Raw genomic sequence first — 22,213 nt, forward strand, 5'->3', positions numbered from 1 at the left:
GGTTTAGTGATTTGGGACATCAAAAAATTCTATTGGAATAATTTCCTGTATGTCTATGTCTTCTAAGACTAAAAGGATGTCACTATCATTGGAAGTATTTGATAGATGCTGATAAAATCTAAATGGTGATTTGGGGCATGCCAGTAACAATCATGAATAAAGATTTAGAGGTCACATTTTAGCCTTTCCTACTTATTGAACCTATTTTTATTGTATTTGCTGTGATTGTATGCACTTATACAAAACTTATTATTAATTCCATTTTTCCCATTTTCAAGAAACTCTCTAAATATGCAGATAATAGCAGAAAATCAGCTTGACACAGATATCTCTGCTTTTGCAGTGCAGCGTACTCATCAAGCTGACTGCTGAATTATTTCATGATAAGATAATTTTCCTTCAAGTCTTAATACCATAGAGGCCACGTGGTCTGGTGATATTCATGAGGGAACTGTCACTTTCAGCTCCTAGTATCAGTCACTTTTCTATCTATATTTGGTTTATGGATTCAGGAAAGTGTGATAGCAGTTATTAGCTGCTCTCAGAAAATCCTCCTGCAAGATAGATTTATTTCCTGATTAATGATGGAAATGATCCAGTATTAATTTCAGTTTTTGATATCAACAATTTTATGTTAACATCATTCTTGCTATGTTCACCTTTCAAATTACTATGATCATTCTAATGATTAAAAAGCTATTATTTGATTTAGAGTCACTCTGTAATTATCACTCCTAGCATTTCTGACATTTCTTACTAAATTTGGGTTCACGAGGTTGTACTCCTACTAACAAAAGACTTTCCTATAGAACCTTTTCATGTGCATTCAAGTAAATTTAAAGCATAGACTACCAGGGAAGTAGTATTAGTCATACGTTCTATCCTACCTGAGTATGACTTTTGACAGGTGCAGTGAAATTTATTTTATTGCTTTTTTACACTTGAAATTAGGATACCTTCTGCAATCTTTTGTTTGTAATCATAGTTTTCTCAGCACTTATAATAACACCAAATTGCTTTTTCCATTACTCTATTTTTAAAGTTGCACTCTTAGACTATTTGACCTTTATATTCCACATTATTCACTATGATTAATGAGACAGCTTTTAATTGCAGCATTGAAAACTACTCTCAGTTAGTGTCTAAAGAATGTAATAATTACCTGAATACTTCTCCCTTTTGGACATGTTCTTATGAAGTATATCAATGAAGGCTGCAAACAATTTAAAAACAAGAAAGTACTATACAAAATTTTATATTCCCTTTCACTTAGTGAATTCTGTGAGTGTGAATAGCAGATGTTTATGAAAAATTTTCAAGCATACATACATCTTTACTTTCTGTTTTTCATGTGGTTTATAGTCAATTGCCAGGGTTTTTTTTTTGATAACATCATAATATCTTCTCCAACAAAGTATCTGTTCTTTACTGCTCATTTTGTTAGGGTGGATTCAAGTAAAAAAAAAAAAAAAAAAGAAGTCTCATTTGTTCCAAAAATCTGAGGACTGCAAATAACAAGACCACTTTTCATTAATATCCTTGGGTCATTTATACTTACCCAAATTTTAGTATTGAAGTTATTTCCTTTGAATTTTCATATTCTGCTTTTAATGCATTAATGTATCATCCACAGTGAATCTTCATTATGGGAACATTTGGGTAAACTTCAATAATTACTCTTCTTTACATACTGGATAATCATTGAATTGAAATCTTGAAGGTTAATTAATCAGGTTCCTTTGACGTCAGTCTGAATTTTGTGATTAGATGGCCTTAAAAAAATTTAAAAAAAAAACTAGATAAGAAATTGCAATGGCATTAAAATTTAGAAGTAGAAAATATATTTTGGGAAGTTTATTCCTAATGTTATTTCTGTACAGCAGCAAATGAATGTGACATAAATAAGTATCCTTGGTTCTACTTAATGAGGTCAGAGCCATTGGTTGATAACCCCTGAGATGTTCTCTGAATATTATTACCATGGAAAATTGTTTCTAAGATGGAAACTGGTCTCCACACTATATCAAAAACTTTATTTAAAAAACTATTACCTTAAAGAGAATTTTCCATTTAAGAGCAGTAAAGGAAAGATCAAACTTACATTCTACCTTATTTGAACATACTTTTAATCCCTATATAGATTTAAAAAGAAAGTGAAAATAGTAATTTAGATCACTCCATAGAGAACGATTTAGGAAAAAATGCTTATTTAGTAAAGACACGATTTAGTATTCAGAATTCTTTTCAGAGTTGATTGATTTCTAAAGTTCAGACTGAGAAGACATTATCCATCCTCTTACATTATACTCAGTTTATTGACTCCAAAGAATGAAATTGGAAATGATTGCAAAAGGTTCATAAACTTTAATAGATGACAAGCTACTCAGTGTTAGAGGTAACTCTGAGAATCAGTTTCCAGGTTCTTAGTCAAATGTTCTATTACAAAATGCTGCTTCTAACTCATCCCTCACATAAACCTTTCGTAGTTGTTTAACATAGTCCCCTGAATCTCTGTTTACTTTTGTTTTTTAGCCATTATCATCTGTTAGAAAATATAATTAATGTTAAATTGCTCATGATGCAACTTATGCTCATTTTGTGCTTTTTTAAAAACTTTAGAAATATTGACAAACAGCATAAACTTAAATATCTTCTTCCTCTAATGTAAGTAATATTCTAATTAGTTTATGATACTAAATTTGCTTCCCATTGCTTTTACTTTGTAAGATGTTGAAATTAATATAGAAATGTTATTTAATGATTTTAAGTATAAAATATGTCACTCTTCTCTTTTTCTGTCTCTGTAAAATATGCATAATATAGGTAAACAGCCCCTGTAATGCATAAGATAACAAATAATATGTTAATACATAATGTATTTTTTATTTAACCTCTACCATATACCCAGGTTCACTGATTTTCTTAATTTTGCCATTTTCTATTGACAACAATGTCACTAATTTTTATTCATTTCAAATAAATCATTTTCTTCCACCAAAATTTTCACTTTGTCCTCACTTCATGCTTTTTTAGATTAACACTCTACCTAGAAAACATTCCGTCTGCCTTATATAAATCCAGTTTTCTTGTCAATTACTGCGTTAACCTTTATAGAAAACATACCACTATTAACTCTTCTGATGATTCTTTCCTCTACTCAGTCTTTCAGAATCTATGTGCTCAGTTTATACTGTGTTCATTTTTGCACCTGGTAATGGTGTTTGCACATGTATTTCTTTTTCTTTAGGTCTGTAAGAGTATCTTATGTGGATTCCATCTCTTCAATGAGATTGTAAACTTTAAATTGAAGAGTCATATCTTTGCATTAGTTTTTCTATTTCCTTCCTCTGCATCCACCCTTCTGCTACTAGTTTTGGTACTCAAAGGTGGTTGACTTTTTGATTTACTGAAATGTAAACAGGATTTTCTCATTGTAGTCACAGTAGTTTATTATTTTGAAAAACTATGAGTGCTAGTTCCAGATTCGGGATAATGGCTTAGACTAGAGAGTACACATAAAGAGGAACTAAAATTAATTATATAAATTATCAAGAAATAAACACAAAGAAAGCCTATAATACGATTTTCTTGATATTCAGTAAGATACTACAGATTATTATCTTTTGAAGAAAATATAAGTCACAAAACCTGTACAGAAGCAGTTTATCTTAGTTTTAAATGTATGATGTCATTTTCATTACAAATATTCAGCATCATTGGTTGTATGGCTGCAGAAATAAAAAAGGGAACATGCCACACTAGTTCATCAGAGCACATACGACCTCAATACCAGCGTCTAGCCTTGGACTCAGGCATTTCACCTGGGTGAGGCTGTGAGAAGGTGCCTAGCCCAGTTTGCAGGTGTGGCAGAACCAAGTACCCCTCCTCTTTAACCGGCTTAGTTTCATCAGCCTCTAACCAACCTCAGAAAAGTTGCCCACTCATTAAAAAGGTTATAGTTAGCACCAGGCAAATTTTAAGTATTTTATATTTTATTGGATTTTATGAAATTGATTTGCTTTTAAAGGCAGTAATGAATAGTCCTAAAAACTATTAAGTCAATTAATGTCTATTAAACAGCTTGTAGGTACAACTGGCCCAGGTCTGAGATAAATTTTTACTGACATTACCAACTAAACGGTAAATAACGGTAAAGAAAATAATGAATAGTGATTTTACTTAACACTGTGGAAAACTACAGTGTTTATTACATATTTTATTAAATGATTTTTCTTAATATTATAAACAACTAACTACACATTCTATGTAGGGGGATCTATTTATTTGCTTGTATGTACTTGGAAAATACTAATATTTAAAATTTAGTATTAATATTCCTAAGGCATGCATTAAATTGGTCCTTGTTAATTCCCTAAGTAACATAAAAGATACTAAAAATAATTAAAAACTAAATATAGAATCAAGAAAATGACCTTTATATTTTTATTTTCTTTTCTCTGACAAATGAAAATATGTATATGGAATAAATCCTACAGTTATTGATTTTTATATAATTAAAAGGAAATCATTTTAATTAAAATTATTTAAATGTATTACATACTTACAGTAAAAATTTTATGTATCTAGCTCATTTGTAACAAATGGTCAAAAGAGGTATTTACTATTTATATCTTTATATATATATATCTTTATATATATATATATACACACAAATAGGGAGTATAAGGAGTAGAAACAAGACAAAGTAAAAATTATACTTGCCTAAAAAATTAGATTTCCTACTAATTATGGTAAGAAACAGTAGATGTTAGATTGTACAATTAACTAAACTTTCACAGCAACAACTTAGTTTTTCTAACAACTTAAATACTTTTTCTAAGTCTTCATAAGTCCAGTACTAATAATAACTTTGTTTCAGATAAAATATAGTTATTGTTACATTTGAAATAAATATTTAAAAATACTGTAACCTTAATGAACTATTAAAATAAATTGTTTTCCATGTAGGGTCTAGGAAATAGGACTTCACTTGATAAAATAAAACACAGACTATAGACAGTAAAATTTCCGTAGGGACCCAAATAAATCTTTTGTTGAGATGAGTCATATTCCCTTTGTTTTCCTCACTTTCCCGATTTTCTCTGTGAGGAAAGTCATCAAAGTTGGCTGGGTGAATGCTTCAGTAATTCCCTTTTTGTCTTCACCTTTGCCTATGTTGATGGCACAGTCATTCAGGGAGAAGCTGGTCTCCACTGTTTCTCCATCCTTGGTCCTGGTTCTGGTAGAAGGGAAAGTTGTCCTCAATGCATTTAATTGGAAGTAAAATAAAGTAACTTTAGGTGATATGTAAATGGTCTTTGAAATTAAGGCCAGTAGAAGATAAAGATGACTTTCTGAAGCAACTTCTTCGTGCTGTTTGAAACACACTGCTCTGCAAAAATTTAGAAGCGGCACCAATAGATGTGACTTTAGAAACCACTTGAAACTCTTCTTTCTCATGAACACTGACTGCCTTTTGATCATTTGGAAGTGTGTCTTCAGTCATTACAACAGACATCAGTTATCTGTTTATATTGGCTTTTCTAAGTATAAAGCAAATTTGTCAGACAATTGACTGATGGAATCTGGAACACTGTGGAGTCAACATCAAGCTCCAGTGGTCTGCTTTAGTTGTAGATCATCATCTTTTTAGACCAGTGTTAGGTCAATGTACTAAATAATTAAAATAGAACTACTGGTATTAAAAAAAAAATAAACCACTAATTGGAACTAAAAAACTTACCATGCAGTAAGTATGAAAATAAACAATTTGTAACATTAGTCTTTCACGTTTCTATTATCTTGGAAAAAACACTTCAGAACTCTCCATTAAAATCTCATGATTAATGAAAAAAGGGTTGTAGTCAGACAACATTGTGAAAGGATTCCATCCTTCACAGGCATGTAGAACAAATGAAAACTACTGTTTCTTTTTCTGGATTCTATACCTAGACAAATGTGTATTTAGAGAAATACATGTTTTCTTTACATATTTAAGAAAAGCCACAAGAATGAAATATCCTATTAAAGCATACTGTTGATTAAACCTAAAGGAATAATTAATCAGTTATTCTCGTTTCTTGTAGGAAGTACTGTTAGTTCTTAAAATATGATCTGCACCCTTACTTGCAGCATTGCACTACATATCAAGAACGTTTTCGGAAAAATCAAGAAACAACTAACACAAAACCTTAGATCTTTAAGTGATATTTGGTTTTGGAATTTGTAACACTTTGGGACAAAACATATGAGGGCCAGAAGAGCAAAATGATAACAAATACATACTGTGTGAGAGAGAGAGAGAGGCAAAGAGAGACAGAGAGGGGGAGAGACAGAGAGGTGAGAGGTATTGAAGGTTAATTCATTTCACTTTTTAACTTTGAGAAATTAATTCCATCATTTCTCTCAACCTTGTATATTTTGACCACTGTTCAATATGTGACTCATATACTTAGTTTTCCCCCACATTCTTATCACCACACTACTTGGTGCTTTCTTTCTTTTAAATTCTCATATTTCCCTGCCTTTCTCTTTTATTCTATGTTAAAATTGCCCAATTCTTCGTAAGTCCCACATCTGCTTTCTTAGCCCTTATATTTGGGAAACTGATTTTTGCTGAGGAAAATCACACAACCCTATGGATTAATGATTCTAAAAATTCATCATCTCCAACCTGTACTGGGGCCTCAATACTGTTCAGGAATATTTCTATCACACCTTCCACTCCTGTTCCTTTCAGGGTGCTTTAAAACTTTCAGAAAAAACCTAAATACTCTCGCTTTTAAAATATTACACAATATGGTTATTTCAGATTTCATTTTATTTTCAAAGAGTAAGTAAGAAAGAATGAGTTGCTTTCCTCCTTTGCACCATTATTCATACTGCTGCTATAATCATGTTTCTAAGATGCAAATCACTTTATTTCTTTGCTTAAAATTTTCAGTGGGCTCCCAGTAGCCATCGGTTTAAAACCTAAACTCCTGAGACTGGCTTTTGAGACTTCTGAATGACTCTAGTCACTCATTGAACAAATACTTATTGAGCACCTACTGTGTTTAGTCACTTTTCATCATGTTTGAGACACACCACTGAACAAAATGGGCAAAGATCCTTACCTTCAAGGAGATTACATTCTAGTGGTAGAAGACAGAAAATAAATGATAAATAAAATAGGTAGGTGCTATAGATGAAAAAAAGGTAGTTCAGGAATTCTGGGAGTGGTGGAGGCAGCTTGTGGAATAATGGAATGATCAGGGTCACCCATATAAGATTTGAGTGCATGTCACCACCGCACGCACCCTCACTTCTCACTACAGCCCTGGTTCTGTCACTTGTTCGCACTTCAGTTTTACATGAAAAGTCCAATTTCCACGGAAACCATGTTTTACTCAGCACATTTCTGCTTTTGATTCCACATTCTACTTTGGGATCATTCATTCCATCCCAATATCTTTCCCTGACTCCCTCCTTACTCCTAGATCGAGTTGGCTGTCCCTTTTTAGTACATCTATTACATACATTGTTTTTGCAATTACTTGCTTACTTTTGTATTACTATTTCTTGCTGGAGCAACAAAGAACCCTAAATTTCAGTGGTTTATTTCTCATTCATTACATTTTGGCTGCAGCAACAGAAAAAATGTGGCTCTGATCCAAGTGTTTTCTTTATTCTAGGAGTAACCCATATTTGGGATAAGTATTTCTCATGGAATAAGTAAAGAGAAATAGTCAAAACATGTAGTGGCTCTTAAAACTTCTCGGGTCTAGCATACATTACTTTCCATTGGACAAAGTGAGTCACAGAGCTAAGCTCCAAAGTCAGTGGGGCGGCCAAGATTCCTACAGAGAATCCCTGCAAGTCACATGACCATGGATGGACGGTAGAATATGCTTATAAGAAGGGAGTGTGAGCAATACAACTTGCCACATTTGTATCACAGTAGACTCCTGAGAAGTTTCGTGGCTTTCATCACCAAGTATATTTCCTAGTGCATAACAGTAGGTTAATACACTTTTTTAAGTGAAATAAGAAAAACAAGAAGGGGCCTAAAATTTATTTATTGTCACTGTATCAGGCTTTATTAACACTGTGTTACAAACTAGGCAGATTCCCAGGTAAAATAATTTGTGCATGAAAACAGTTAAGAAGCAGTGGATCCAAGATTTTCACTCCAGTCCGTCTGATTCTAAAGCTGCTTTTTACTTCACCATCCTGCCTTTGTAGAAGTATATAATCTACAAATCTTATGCAGTGATTTCTTAATATTAAAATAAAGGAAAGAGATAGATATGGTAGTACTGTGAATGGTGGTTCTATTTCTGTACCAAATCTTGCATTTCCTCTATTCTTATCATAACTCCCATCATTTTTCTATTTCAGGCATTTGCTACATCCCATTTAAATTTCCATAATAACCTCTTATTTCTCTCTCTCTAGGTCCCTTTCACACCTAAGCAATGTTCCCAAAGCATATCTTTTATCATGTCATTCTTCTGTTCAAAAGTGTTTCAAAGTTTCTAATTATCGATACTACAAATTAGTTTATGCTCTTAATCTACATGGATGGTCTCACTGTTGTTCCTCAGACACCCCTGAGGAACTATTTACATTTTTGGGATCTAATTATCTCTGCTCACTCCACCTGGGATAATCCCTCCTTTTGCCATCGTTTATAGAAATGCTTCAACCTAAAGTGAATACTGCTTACTCAATAAATACAGCTCAGGTCCACACCTAAACATGGTCTCTCCCTCCTCTGTTTCCACGGAACTTTGTAGCTATGTGACAACTGAAGTTATTGAGGATATTCAGACTCTGCAAGAGTGAATTTGATGTGACGACTATCTTCAGATATTTGAAGGCCCCTCAGCTGGATGAAGGGAAGGCTCCCTTCTGTAGTTTTACAAGGAGGCACACCAACCGACATGGATATGTTGTGGGGGGAAGGGTGCAGGACCTTTAGTATCTGCTTCAGGAAAGAGTGAATTCTTTCTTCAAAGGAAGTGTTTCAGCAAACTTTGGATGTTCCCTAACTGGATACTACAGGATTTATGCTTCAAACACCAATATTTACCTTACTGTAGTTTGTGTTCACGGTGTTTTCCCTACTAGATTTGAGCTCTTTAAGAATAAGGACTTTTGTCTTACTTATATTTGTGTCTCTCATTGTGCTTATTGGATTGGTTTTGTTACACCAAGAAGATATGAACACATACTTCTAGTATCACATGGTGTAAATATAAAATAGATTTTATTAGGAGAAAAGTTTTTAAGCAAAGAAATAGCAAAGTGAACACCATTTTCTAAATTCTCACAATCCCAAATAGAAGTGGGTTTAGATTGTGTCTAACTTGGCTGCGTGCACCATGCAAAGTGCTCAGCTAAAGGGGCATCAGGGGTACATCTAGTCAAGCATTCTTCCCCTGTGGGAGGAACTGGCCTTGTTAGAGAGAAGGGGCCTCTGGATCCTAGCCTCTAATATCAAGCTGTTCTTCCCTTGAGCTAGGACCTGCTGAGCTAATTTCTCCCTGCATTATCCAAAGGGAGGAAATGAGTCACCTGGACACCCAGATCTGTTTTGTCTTACGCATGCAATGCCTTTGCATGAAAACAAGGACTCCATAACAGTGGTACTGAAAGTGAAGGAAGGTAAATAAATCTCTATCATTTTCATATTTTTATTTGGCATAAGAAAAGAGAGTAGAAAATGGAAATAAGCCTTCAGATTTTTGTATCCAGTTAGAAACTACTAATTAATGGGCTCAGTAAGGAAGTGTGTCAATTCACTATCAATTGTGAAAAACAGAAACCAGCGACTGGCTAATGGGAAAGGTAAAGTTCTGCAAGAAGAAGGGCACTAACTGAGCAGCTGGGATGATTGGAGCACCAGGCTTGTGAGGTGCAGAGGCCAAGGCAGGAGCAGAGAGAGCTAGGAAAGGTCTGGGGGCAAGAACAGACTGGTCAGTGCCAATAATGCTACCACCGAGATGGAGCTGGAAAACACTGTGCTGAGTGAAAGAAGTCACACACAAAAGGCCACATGTTGTATGATTTCATGTATATGAACTAACCATCGTACACAAATCCACAGAGGCACAAAGCAGACCTGTGCTTGCCAGGGCTGGGGAGAGGGGAGAACTTGCAGTCACTGCGGAATGAGTTTGGAATTTCCTTTTAGTGTGATGAGCACGTCTCAGAACAAGATAGAGGGGATAGCTGTACAACGTAGTGAACATACGAAATGGCAATGAGTTGTGCACTTTCAGATGGTTAATGATGAATTTTATGTTAACCTTATAAAATTTTACCTCAGTATAAAAAAAAAATTGGTTGGAACTACCCTGGGAGAAATGGAATTCCAATTGTTTCTTCTTTTTTTGGCTTCACTTACCCCAAATGACAACTTCTCAGTTTGGCCAAATATAGGCCATGTGCCTTTCCTCTTGTTGTGTAAGGGCAATGAAAGAAAGCATCTGCCTCTGAGGCTTAGTGGGAGGCAGGCCCCCAGATTTCATGGACCACCAAGATTTCACAGACAATGGGGAAGATGTAATCTTTCCATAGAACTAACAATGCTATTAGGAACAGATAGTGGGTATTGGGCATACACAGGCACACTTAAAATATTCTTATTAGAGGCAAAAAATTCAGTAATCAGGCATAAAACAACTTTTGTAAGCAAAACTGGTTAAGATGTCTTAAAAAAGGAAACAAGAATCCTAAAATATATTTACTATTTTTAGAGTTTCTTTTCTTAAAAACAAATGTATCTACTTTGTATGCAAAACAAACATTTTGGAATACACAAATAGTTAAAATGAAATTCTGTTCTCTTTGAGTAGTTCCTAGAATGCATATTGTGCAGAATTCAGAGGATAAACAGAGCTGACATTCAGCCCCTTTGATGTCCATTGGAACGTAATACGTATTTCAAAAACAGTATGGGAAAAGAGATGTCGCAATTAGCTCTCTGCTTTCCATTAATCATAGTTCCTAGGAGTCTTTGTGGAATTACGTTTTGCTTAAAACTTGGGAATTCAGATGAATTTCCTTGAGGTGTTTGACAGGTCTGAAGAAGGATTACTCAGAAAAATACCAGTAATAATGGACATGATTTTTAGGACACAAGGAGCATAAAGAATTCAACTGCGGTTCAAGTCTGTTTCTGTTCCTACATCCAATCTGAGCAATGTGCGATGATGCTTATTCTCCTGGTGACTGAGAAAGCTGCACCAGACAAAGCCCTTAAATGTTGTACAAAATTGAATATAATCAGACCAACGTGACTGTTTTATGTATCAAAGAAACAGCTTGGTTAGTCAAGACTTCTTTGTGACAGTATTTACTGCAATAGGAATTTACCTGAAACACAGACGACCTGTATTGTACTCTTTATACTATAATAATGTATCAGACAAGAATTCAGCCAAATAGGGAAGGAATTAATTTAAGCTTTATAATACACAATATAGTTATCTTTTTTCCTTACTGGCACACAGGTCAGAAAATGTGCAGACTTGGCTATAGTTATAACAGAGTAGAAAGACCACTGGGTATGGATTCCAAAGACCTGAGTTTGAGAGCTGAATGTGCTATCTTTGTAAATTGAGGCAGGTCGTCTGAATTCTCTGTAACTTAGTTTCCTGCCCCCGTGATGTTGTGCAGGGTGTCATCCAAGTGTTATTTGTCATTATGATTCTTCTGGGGTTTTTTTGTTGTTGTCATTTATTTTATGGAATCTTCTTCAAGAAACAACTCCATTTTCTCAAAATACTCTCACGATTTTAGTGCTGCTCAGGGTAAAATGAGGAAATAGAGAAGCTGGGTAGTGCCCATTCTTAGAACAATCTTATTCTGCACATTGCTGTCCTTCCATTGGCAAAATCACACATTTGCTTTTATTCTGGGGGAGGTTAATCTGACAACAAATAAGTTTTGACTGTGGCTGCCGCTTTCTGCTAACTTCATCGCTTACTCCCTCCTCACTGAATGCTTCACTCACAGTAAGTTTATTGACACTGTGACACTGGTTCTTGGTTCTAGCCTAGTTATCTTTAGGGACACAGTTCCTGAAATTAAGATAAAACAAGAGCCAGAAAACAAAACCAGCATGAAACCTGTAGGTAGCCGGGTACAACACTAGGGCAATGTGTATGGAGCTGGTAATATTAAGTAACAGATGGAGAGGGGTGAGCATTCCCTTATCCCGGGGCATGCTGGGAAATGGGGTGGGAATTGACAGGTGAGTAGTAGAGGGAGGGGGAGAACAGTAAAGGAGACTGGAGAGACTGGGCCGAATGTGAGGAATGGGAGGACAATCAGTATCAGTGTCCAAGCCCAACTGAGTATACCGAGATCCTATTTTAGATTATGTCAAATAATACTTTTATCCATGTAGCTACTGGGAACTGACATTTAATTAGTGAATTACAAGCAAGAAATAGCAAGGTGACATGGAGCTACTTAAGAATAAAGCCATCATTATCTCTCTTTGTATTGTCCTTTATTAAACTCTCACAATATTACTGTGAGAAAGATGGATCACAAGAACTAGCTATTCACTCTTCCTTGTGGACTAAACAAGAGGAAACTGGCTTAAATAGTAGTCAAGTAAAAATGTCTTGGCTAAAAAACCCATATCGGTCCTAAAAAATATTTCCTAATGAATTGTCCATTTTAGAAAACAGCTATTGAATTCACTAATTTTCATTTTTCCAACACATCAGCTTTAAGCCAGAGTGATTACACTGGAAGACCCAAGGCTGAACACAGACACAGAAGGCAAACTGTGTTTAACACTTGCTTGTCCTCACATTTTCTCCCCAAAGACTGTCACATTTCCTGAGATTTTCACATTACTGATTCTTTGCGATGAGTCACTGAGGGTCCCCACAATGGAAAACAGTATCTGGATTACACTCTACATTAATTTTAGCCATCTGTATTCACCCAGATATGTTTTTTTAAGAATAATTTCCAATCATCTAGAAAAATTCCAAGAGAATGGAACACAAGGACAGATGATTTTCAATGGAGTGGAGAAGTGAATCAAGAATCACTTAAGAAAGAAGTTACTGGGTGAAATTTCCTATGTGAACATGAAAATCCCTAGAGGAGACCAGCCATTTGAGATTACAAAGAACACACCCAGTAACTGAATTATTCACTCAGCAAGTGTTTATTGAGTGCATATAGTAAGGCAGTAGAGACTGTCCTTGGTGCTGGAGCAAAAATCCCTGCCTTCATGGACCTTCAGTTCTAATGGGAAAGACAGACAATAAACCATGATAAATAAGGCAAATGTATAGTGTGTTAAGTACTGACATAGGCTAAGGCGAAGGTGAAAACAGGGAAAGGGGACAAGGTGTGCGTGCGCGCGCGCGTGTGTGTTCCCAGAGGGGAGCTTGTAATTTTACATAAGAGGGCTGTTTTATGGTGAAGGTTATTAAAGAAGCCAGGAAATGAGCCATTCGACATCTGGGGGAAGATTCTTCAAGCAGAGGAAACAGCCAAAGGCACTGGATAATCTCATGAGGGCAAAAGGAAAGAGGAATTTCAGGAGGAACGATGAAACACTGAAATCCCTTCCTTCCTAATTGTGTTCAATGTCACTCTCACCTTGAACTCCCTCTTCAAATGAGCACACAGATGACAGTGTTCGCTTTGTCTCACCGCTCCCTTTGCCACTTCGGCCTTTTGTTCTTTATGAAAAGTACTGCTGTTTACAAGCAATCTTCTGGAAATCTCATCTCTTCTCAGCCTATATCCTCCTCTCCCTCGAGTCATCTATGTGGTCAGGCCATTCAAGGTGGCTGTTCCCTTGCTCCCAGTACATCCCCTGCTCGACCTTTTCCTGCTTCACCTCCACCCAACTCACATGACTGACCTTCCTACATACTTGCCCCAGGCCCCAGCCAGTGGCTGTTCTTATCAAAGAGGGAGGGATGCTGAGGGGTGTGTCCCTCTGCTCATCTCCCTGGTAACCAATGAGCCCACCTGAAGTCGGTTCCCCTGGTCACCGCTAACCTCCCCCTGTCCCTGGGAGCAAAGGCTGCCACCATGCCCTGCCCACCATCCACCACACATGGCGGGCTGATGCTCCAGGTCCTTGCTTCAGACTTGTAAGCTCCCGTGTCCACTAAATCACTGATGTCTCTGTTGCTGACAACGGGCTCTTTCTCCAGTGAGTACAGGCCTGTGAGCCTGCGAGGTGCAGCCCAACATCATTGTTTGACTGTTGGTTTCTCCACCCTGGAACTTGATTCCTCTGTTAACTTTTGTGACTTCACTATTCTGTCACCACCATCCTTAATGTCCAGGTTCCTTGCTTTTCTGGCAGAATCGGTCGTGAACTGCCAACCTTTCATCATCCCCACCACCCTTGCCTTTGATTAGGTCTTCATCCATCATCTCCATCTCCATCTCCGATGGCAGTACATCTTCCTGACCTACTCCCATTGCCATGCTCTCTCAGCCGATCCTGTCACCCTCCCTGTGAACCACCACTGTGCTCTGGGCACACGCAGTGGCTGCGTGGGGGGGGGGGGCGGACACTGGGATTGCTCCTTCTGCCACGTGGTACTGCTCAGGCTTGGTCCACCTCATGCTGAGCAACGTGAAGTTCTGGTGCAAGAATGGCTACCAGCTGCTCCAGATCACTACTCAACTTCTCAAAGTGAAGGCAGCCCCATTCCCTTCCAGGTGTTTGGAACCCTTTATTCTCAGCTTTGCCAGCATCTCCAGTGTGCTAGCTGATATCAGGAATGCTAAGTGAGGGCTGGCTCCAGAATATGACACCTATCTGCATACAAACCCTCCTCAAAGGAAGGTAAGTTTTCCTTTTAAAATTCCCAAATAATTTTTCCTGAGGTAATGGGCTGCTTGCCTCCTTTACTGAGGGAGGCTCCCCACAGGGACTCCATGGTGACTTGTCCTGTAAGGACTTGTTGAAGAATACAAAGGTCATTCTCTGGCAGCTTTCAGTTGAGAAAATATGAGAAATGTCCCCCACATTCCCACCACCCTCACAACATATCAATTTCACCTCTCATGGGGTGCCCAGCCTCACAATAGTAAAAAGAAGAACTGTTCCAAATTTTTAAGGAGTTGGGTAGTTGAGAAAACTAAGTTTAACTTACCTTAAAGGGAGGAATGCTGTCTCTCTTTGGCATCTCTTCACCCAGAGTTCTCAATTATTTGCTGGCATTATTGCTGCATTAAAAACTGAGAGAAAAAAAGAGAACTAAGTTTCAGATTTTGTAAAATGTATAAAAGACCATTCAAGTGGAGACATCTAAATAAATAGTAAAGATAAAAAAGGCATAGGTGAGCTTTTTGACCTGATACAGGGATTAGGGTATCATCTATGTAGTGATGAGAGAGGAAAAAAAAAATTAGACTGTTACCCTAAAGGAAGTTAGTTCCTGTTAAAGGCTGCACTGCATGAGGTTTCAATATGTAATGACAAAATGTGTTGTTTACTTACTACCCTGGAGCTATTTCATTTAAACCTCCCAGCAGTCTTATGGGGTAGATAGTTTTACACTCCCTGTTGTACAGACGAGGCTCAGAGAATGTGGGTTACTTTTCCAAGATCATATAGCATATGGCAGAGTTTAAGTTAGAACCTAAGAATTCGGGCTTCAGAGTGGCATTGAAAAAGACTAATGACTTGAAGGCTTCTGCAGTTCTGTATATTGTTACATATTGTGAATTTTTTTATGTATGCATGTATAGATGTATAGGTGTTTGTTTGGTTCTGCCCCTGATTCTTCAACAAATCTTGTCTCTAATCAGAGGAAATAGATAAGATCCTCGGCTTGTAGCACAGAGGCTCAACCTTGTCTTCTATTCTTGACTCATTCAGGTCTTATACTTAATTTTAGGGACTGAACTCTTGTCTTGTGATCAGCTTCCTTCTTGCGCCTTTTTATTTCCATTTTGGTCATGGGCTGCATTCCATTTCTGATTCTGCATGCTGTTCTGCTATGAAATTAAAGTAGTCAAGTTGTGTGACCTTGAACCTTGAATACTTGAATCTTCCAAGTATTTAAGTTTACACAAAGCTCAGTCTGATTTACCCCTCCACCATGTGAGAGAATAAATCCAACACTTATCAGTTGGTAGCAGCCCTGGTGACTGATTGCATCGGGGGAGGGAGTATATCTTCATTGCTACTATCACTGCCTCTCTAGCTAGATAGATGAGATGGATATTGAACATGACTCTGCTCCACACTTCTGGCCTGAATTGTTGGATGGATGCTGATGCCTCCATATGGGATATAGAAGGAATTACAATTGAAGATGAGACCAAGAAAAGGATCAAGAATGAAGCCATTTTGATGACTGGTTGGATAGTGGTGCCATCAACTAAAACAGAAAATCTGAAAGAGAAAAATGTTTAGGGAGAGTGTAGTAAGTTATGAACATAATTTTGGACATAATAAGTTTAATATGCCTTTGACAATGAAGGTAAGTATGTAACTCGAGTTTAGGACAGGGTTAGTGTTAGAAGAAAGATATGAGTGTTAGGTAGATAGGTAAGTGGGTGCACCAGGCAGATGAGTAGAGGAGAGGAAGAATGGTCTGGAAGATGGCACCGTGCCCGCCTCCAGCATAAAGGGACTTTACTTCTAAATGAGCGCCAGCAAGAAACCGGTTAGAATCCGACAGCCACGACTGCGCGGTAGCGGAAAGGACTTAATCAATGTGACCCAATGTTCATTGTATTATAACTAACATGGCGATTTAGGTCAACCCCAAGGGTTTTTCTGTATCTGTCATGGGCAAGGACATGTGCAAAGGGGCCAAACATGACTAAGCACTCCGGGGACAAGAGCTGTCAATCTATCAAGAGACCGCCTCTAAGCGAGTGTGTGAGAGAAAGGGGAGACAAAAACCGCGACTTCTCCTCCCTTGGATCAGCCCGCCTCCCATTCTTGGAGGTGTGCTTGTCCTTTTCTAAGTAAACCTTTTAAAATCTTTCGCTACACAACACACCATCTCCCTATTTCTCTTCCAGGTATGACAAGAACTGGGGTCTTTACCTTTTCGGGTAACATGAAGGTTATCCACCTAAGATTTTATGTCTGTAGTGGCAAAGCCACTGAATGGTTTGAGGAACGGGGAATATATTAATTCCCAATAATATTTTAAACTACATCTTATATAAAAATACACTGGCCCCCTGTATCCGTGGGATGGAGAAACTGTTGATATGTCTGACCGACTACAGTGCACCATTTTATATAAGTAATTCCAGCATCCTTGATTTTGGTATCTGCGAGGCAGCCCTGGAGCCAATCCCTCACAGATACTGAGGGACAACTGTAATGAAAACATTTTCCATGTGAAGATTTGTGCTTTCTTATACTTATGTAAAAGCCAAATAAGATTTTATAAAACACTGATATTTTTATTGACTACAATATACAACCTAAATTAAAGCAGTGAACCTGCTCTGCAGCTGTGACTTCAACTCAAGATCCTCGGCTTCACCAGATCTTCACCCTGCAGCCCAAATTCTGCAGAGTTTTGAAACCACCGTTGCTTGTCTAATATACAAATGTCTGGGCTTCCCTTTCATTAAGATAGTCAAGACTTTGCTGGTTACAAATTCAGTATGTTTTAAGAGGAGGTTCTACTTTTATTTACTGTTGAACAGCATATGAGATAATTCATGAGGACAGTAAGTAATTCCCCTCTAAAATTACAGAGTCAGTGGGAGCAGAAGTGCAGCATGGTGTGTTTCTGAAACCCAATCTTGTGCCCACCATTTGCAGTAATGCTGGAATTTATAGAAAGTCATCAATTTAAATACAGCTGTAGATGATAAATTTTATACATGAGTGGCTGATTAATCAAAGATGATATTTGTATTTAGTCATAACACTATTACTTCCATAAGCTAGTTTTCCTACCAGCCTCATTTCCATTTATACCATATTTTTGTATTCAATAAACTAAATTTTACATAAAAATTAGCACTGTGGGTTAAGAGAAAGAAATAATGTTCACTCAGTAAATGGAGAATGATTAGTTTTATATTATATTTTCAGAACTGTATTTTGTGAACTCTTCTTACAGTGTTATGAAATTAAAGAATAATGAGTATAAACTTATACATTTAAAAATACCTATTGGACAGGTGATTAAAAGTCTTAGTAATTATTGTGAACAGAATTTCAATAGTAAGCATTTGTGCCAAAATACACCCTATTCTACCTATAATCTTTCAACAAGCTTTTATCTCATCTTTCTTCTCATAGAATGCAAGCAAAGGGCTATCTGTGACTGTCTGAACAACTGGATAGATGGGACACCAGCACAAGGGTTAGTCCAGATTTTCCTATGAAATACTTGACTTTCATCATTTGGAAAATTATTTTTTAACACTACTTAGTGATTACAACACTCCTTCCCTTCTAAAATGTGTGTGCCCCACTATACGCTAAACATTTTCGACAGCATGCTTGTATGTTGCTTGATAGTAAGGAGTGTGTCTTTTCATTTTGGGCAACACCTGGCACAATTCCTAGCATGTAATAAATAGGTGCTTTACACTGTCTGCAACCAATGGTAGATTTTTTTTTCAGATTTATTGAGTATGATCCATAATTCTCAAATAATCCTGTTGCTGTTAATGCCTATTCTCTGGTGATACAAAAACGTGCCCAATTTAGACAGGAAGCATGGCTGTGCATTTTTAAACTGTGTCACTCCTAAAAATATTTTAACAAATATTCCTTTCTTCCTTCTGAATTCAGCGCAAAGGTTATCTCTTCTGGGAAGCATTTTTAAGTCAGAATCAATCATTCACCTCTAGCCCCTCAGCAGGAGTATAATAGGATCTATATGTTGAACATAATTTACGTGGTGCACTCTTTTGCCTTTCTGAGTTAAACTCCACTGAAGAGATCGTTCTGCTTCGATTTCTTTAAGGTTTCTTCCAAAAGAAATGAAAAGGAAAAGTCTGAGGTAGTAATTAGTATTCAAGAATAGAATTTGCAGCAAGGCCATAATCTGGATTTCAGTGACCGACAACTGGACTTTCCAAATTTCATTATCTATCATTAGCATAGACTTAGGAAAGTGGTCCATAGATTTTTACATATGCGTTCTCGACAGGAAGAGGATAGGGAAAAAGCAGCCTGTCTCCTTCTGGTCCTGGAAAAATGTGTCAAGAAAAGAGAGACGTGGGAGGCTACGATGAAGAGACACATCCTTTCTATGAGTAAAGATATCACTGGAAGCAGAGTGAGGCCTTGCCCCCATCCCTACTTGGGACTCTGCGTGGAGGACCCCTCAGACTTTTCTTTGTACCATCCTGGCTGGGGCTCAGCCATAACAGAGTTATGTTAACGGCACAACCTGGAATTTTATTTCTCCAATTCACTCTTACCCTTTCCTGTGTATTATAGGCCCCTGGGTAGCTAAGAGTCTGACTGGCAGTGTGCCAACACATGGCAGTGTGGTCTGTTTCTGTGAGTGGACCACCTAGGCTGGTACTGAATGCGACACTCAGCTTAGTGTTTATAGCAGCAACACAAGCAAAAATGAGGCTGAACCTGCTAGGAGAGCAATCTGCACATCGTGGAAGCTAAAAGAATGGTTCACAATTTTCTTGCTCAGATTTTAGCACTGGAGGACTACAGAGCATCCAGAAACTAGGCACTCAAGGAACATCACTGGAAGAGCCAGACTACTTAACAAAGGAACTTCCCATCCCTGCCACCCTTACCCCACACCCAGATGCCCTGTTGGAGAGGAACCTGGGAGGCAGAACAAAGAGTAAGAAATCTGAGAGACTGGAAACAGTTTCCTGGAGTTCCTGAATATTATCTCAATCTATTATTTCAATTGATGTACTGGATTAAGTTTTAAACTGGGTTGGACAAGTAGTTAATGTTTCTCCCAACAAACCAGAGGCAAGGTCTCTTGAAGAAGACCAGGTCAGCTATAGACAAAGCAAAGAAACTGCATGTTTTCTAAGAATTAAATTTTGTAAACTAGCTTCATATTTTTATTAAAGAAAAATGAAATTTATTCTTCCCAAATATTTAATTTATACACCTACTGGTTCTTTCCATATTCTTTTATAGAAAATAATATATGTACCCGTCTTTGTATTAGTCTTCAAGGCTGCCCTAAAGAATACCCCAGACTGGGTGGCTTCAACTACAGAAATTTACTTTTGCACAGTTCTGGAGGCTGGATGTCCAAGATCCAAGCATTAGCAGAATTGGTTTCTGGTGAGACCCCTCTCCTTGTCTCCTTACTATATTCTCAAATGACCTTTTCTCCATGCATGGGCACCCAGTCTTATCAGATTAGGACCCCACCCTTATGACTTCATTTAACCCTAATTACTTCCTTAAAGACCCTATCTCCAAATACAATCACACTGAAGGATAAGGCTTCAACAAAGGAATTTGGGGGGGGGGGACACAATTTAGTCCACAGCAATCTCTTTTACTATATTACTTATCTGAAGATAGAGACCTCGTCATTCTACCCCTAATCACTAGCAGGGTGACTGACACACTGTAAGTGCTTAGTGAATGATGAAGAGACACAAAGGTAGGCAATCTAAGCACAATGTCAGTATAATGTGGTAATTAAAGGCACAGACTTCTGAGACTTTTCTTCAAGTTCCAGCTGTCATCCAGACCCAGTTTTTAAATCTGTAAAATAGGCATAATAATAATGCCTCTCTTTTCCAATTGCTGGAAGATTAAATGAGCATGAGTGTCTGGTAAACTATAAGTGCTCAATAAATGTTAGTTGTGATTGCTATCATTTAACTGTGCTTCATTTGATCAGCCTACTTTCATTTGCACACCAGCTCAAACTGACAACTTTCTTGTCTGATCGCAGGATCAGAGCACCCTGGGTTGTAATCAAGGACTGCCCTCGTGGGAGTAGAGTGGGCATGTCACGAAGCCATCATCCTGGACAGTCATTCTCCAGGGATTGTTTCTGTCTGCTTGGGGGCGATATTTTGGCCCTCGTGATTGGTAATATTCTTAGTGTTTTCAGGCAAAGTTAGGCTGAATTAATTTTAGAACTGACCCACTTACATATTTTTAAACTTTAGACTACGGCAGCTGAACAACTAAGTTGGACAATTTACAAACTGTATTATGGCTTATATGGGGCAGGCCACTCTCGAAATAGGACCAAGAGGCTTGGGAGCCTGAGTGAGTGGTTCTTGACAGATTCAAAATATCAATTAATTCCTTAACCCTTAGTTGTCTGCTTGAAATCTAACAGTTTGAAGGGGGAAGAAAAGGAAACATGATATAGGTCTGAATAGATGGTCTGAAATGGCAGATTCTTAAGAGAGAATAACTAAAGGAGTTGATACCTCATTGTCTTTAACGATATTCCTTGCTGTTCCATCAAACAAAAAAATCAAATCTAGAATGTCACAGAACTGTTATCAAACAAATAGAAATTTGGGCAAGTTTCAGTTACACGGAACTATATTCACTTGCCAAATTTCAATTTTAAAATTTGAATTAACTTGGTAAACTTGAAAGCTCTTCAAGTGTTCAGGGAATGGTAGAAGACTGATCAATGTGAAAATACTATTTCTTTAAACAGCTGAGACATATAGAAGGTTTTATCCATTTTTCTTAGAAGATAATTACAAAACTTAAAACTGTATAAACTTTACATGTCTAATATCACAAAGAACTATTATATTTAGAAGGAAATTTAAAGATATTGGAATTTTGTCTCACCAACCAAACTAAAGAATACATTTACCTCATATGCTAGGATTTATTTATTGGCAAATAATTTCTTCCTGTCAAAATTCTATTAGGATCTGATTTTCTAAGCCTATTAAAAATAACAGGTAAATCAATAATAATTTAGTGAACAACTTCTTTCTACTTCAACATTCTTCACACAAAATGAATGAGAACATTCTTTTTGACCACTTACTGACAGAGGAACAAAGTCACAATCTGTTGGCATGGAATCACTGTCTTCTGTTCTGCCTTGGCCTTGCTATTTTATCTAAAGCAAAGAGCCATTGCCTTGTGAGAATATTTTGGTGTAAGTACATGTGTTTTAAAATTAATTGGTAAGCCTTATTATTCAACTAAAGAAAATCACAAAAGGGACAATTTAAGGCTGCCAACATCACTCTAATAGTGAATATTGTGGTCAAAAACGTCTGAAGTTTCAAGTGTTTATCAACAGCA

The 22,213-nt window shown here is 37.1% G+C and overlaps 1 protein-coding gene across 1 annotated transcript in view; it reads right to left on the bottom strand.

Annotated features, from left to right (window-relative positions):
- FOXP2 (forkhead box P2) overlaps positions 1 to 22,213 on the bottom strand; it is a 1,129,496-nt gene that overhangs the window by 546,260 nt on the left and 561,023 nt on the right. The window contains exons 11-12 of the mRNA XM_074367186.1: positions 15,138 to 15,222; positions 1,559 to 1,772 (exon numbers count right to left, since the gene is read on the bottom strand). The gene's annotated coding sequence lies outside the window, so the exon portion shown is untranslated. The remainder of the gene's footprint in view (positions 1 to 1,558; positions 1,773 to 15,137; positions 15,223 to 22,213) is intronic.

The sequence above is a fragment of the Camelus bactrianus genome, chromosome 7 (genome assembly GCF_048773025.1).
Source record: "Camelus bactrianus isolate YW-2024 breed Bactrian camel chromosome 7, ASM4877302v1, whole genome shotgun sequence".
In the NCBI taxonomy this organism is placed as follows: Eukaryota; Metazoa; Chordata; class Mammalia; order Artiodactyla; family Camelidae; genus Camelus; species Camelus bactrianus.